The sequence below is a fragment of the Triticum dicoccoides genome, chromosome 5A (genome assembly GCF_002162155.2).
Source record: "Triticum dicoccoides isolate Atlit2015 ecotype Zavitan chromosome 5A, WEW_v2.0, whole genome shotgun sequence".
NCBI lineage: Eukaryota > Viridiplantae > Streptophyta > Magnoliopsida > Poales > Poaceae > Triticum > Triticum dicoccoides.
In genome coordinates, this window is record NC_041388.1 from 543,827,234 (window position 1) to 543,828,864 (window position 1,631).

A 1,631-nucleotide genomic window follows, 5' to 3' on the forward strand; every position below is an offset into this window, starting at 1 on the left:
AAGAGGTAGGTCTAGGCCGCCCTTTTGCTGTTATATCTTCCAGGGAGGCGTGGCCAAGGCCAATTAGCCAGCCCCCACACCACATGGCAACGAGCATGAACAGCACTTATCCATGACTCCTCTCTCCCAACTCCCTCTTTGTTTCCTCCTACCTACATGCCCCTTATATGCCTGCATAAAGCTCCAAACTCCCCATGGCATCCTCCTCCTACCTACCAGTCCTTCCATTCTTCCATCCAATCGGCTATTATTAGGTTAGGTGTGGTGTTGGTCTCCACGACTTCAACCCAAATTCATTAGTTATCTAGTAGCAGGCTAGCAGTTTCCTTTCGCCCTTTCGCTACTCAACACTGGTTTTACCAAGCAGGCAAGTAGTGTGATACTGCAAACGCAAGAATTGGGTTGGTCAGTCAGGAATTCGGCGAACTAAGTGACTACTTTTCCATTTGCCCCCAGAATCATTGAATATGTGCTCTTCTGGCCACAACACATGATATTTCAGCCTTCACGCGGATGATTGTTCGTTGAACAGACAAGAAAACCTTCCAACACTAGTCCTCCACTACCAGAGACTTTGACTGTCTTCAAACAACTAAAATATCAGGGGTAGAAAAAAAATACTCCCTCCGTAAACTAATATAAGAGCGTTTAGATCACTAAAATAGTGATCTAAACACTCTTACATTTGTTTACAGAGGGAGTACTATCTAGTCCCACTGTCCTAGACCAATGTTCATAGCGCCAAATGACAGGTCAAACAAAAGTCAGCAGACACAATGCTTTTGTCATTTGAATGAAGGCATAAAGAGATCCTGATCATCATGCGTCACATCTTTGGATTCGTGAAAGAAACCATGAGGTTTACCGTGACTCTCGATAGCATGTTTCCCCATGAAACAATTAGTTTATTCGAAAGCTCATCTTTTTAGCAAAGGTGGGCAGTCTACATACTTCAGCAGTAACCTAAGTTTGTTAGAACTCTAGATGCGTAGTGCTTGTTGCTCTAGAGCACTAACCATATCAAATTTCCACTATTAAAAGCACTTCATGTACAAATCGACATAAGAGTATGAGACTACAAGTTAGAAATTATTCATGCTTACAGTGGTTTCTGAGTTCCTTTTCGTCAGTGCTTCTATCATGAAAGTTAGCATCAAATATCCGTGCAGCTTCCACTGATTGTGGCTTTCTGCAGAGAAAGAAGCCATCAAAACTCCATGGAATCGATTTGAGTTCGTGGAGAACTAGTGTCAAATTAGAATGTGCAAGCAGTGTATCAGCATATGGCGTTGCCCATGGCTAATGGGTTTTACTGTATACCCCTGGCTAATGGTGCGTGACATTGAATGGTAAGTTGCATCTAAAGGTCAAGCTTTACAATTACAACTTCGATTTAAACAGAGTAGTATAACCAATTGAAACTAAAAGTCTGAAACAACATTAAATTAATACCCCAGATCTACAGATTTAGCTACATACAAATGTTTGGTCAGGTTGATACATCTGCAAGCTAATACAAATAATACACATATGCCACCCTTGCCTGTTAGTCAATTGTCCTTTATTAACTACTGCTAGACCAACTCATTTTGAGTTGAGTACAGGTGGACCTTCTAATCTACTTATAATAA

The 1,631-nt window shown here is 41.3% G+C and overlaps 1 long non-coding RNA gene across 3 annotated transcripts in view; it reads right to left on the reverse strand.

Moving 5' to 3' along the window:
* Positions 1–22: 22 nt before the first annotated feature.
* The window catches only part of LOC119302672, a 4,599-nt gene continuing 2,990 nt past the window's right edge, over positions 23–1,631 (reverse strand). For all 3 annotated transcript variants that reach the window (XR_005147695.1, XR_005147694.1, XR_005147693.1), the window contains one exon: positions 23–1,189. This is a non-coding gene — a long non-coding RNA (uncharacterized LOC119302672). The remainder of the gene's footprint in view (positions 1,190–1,631) is intronic.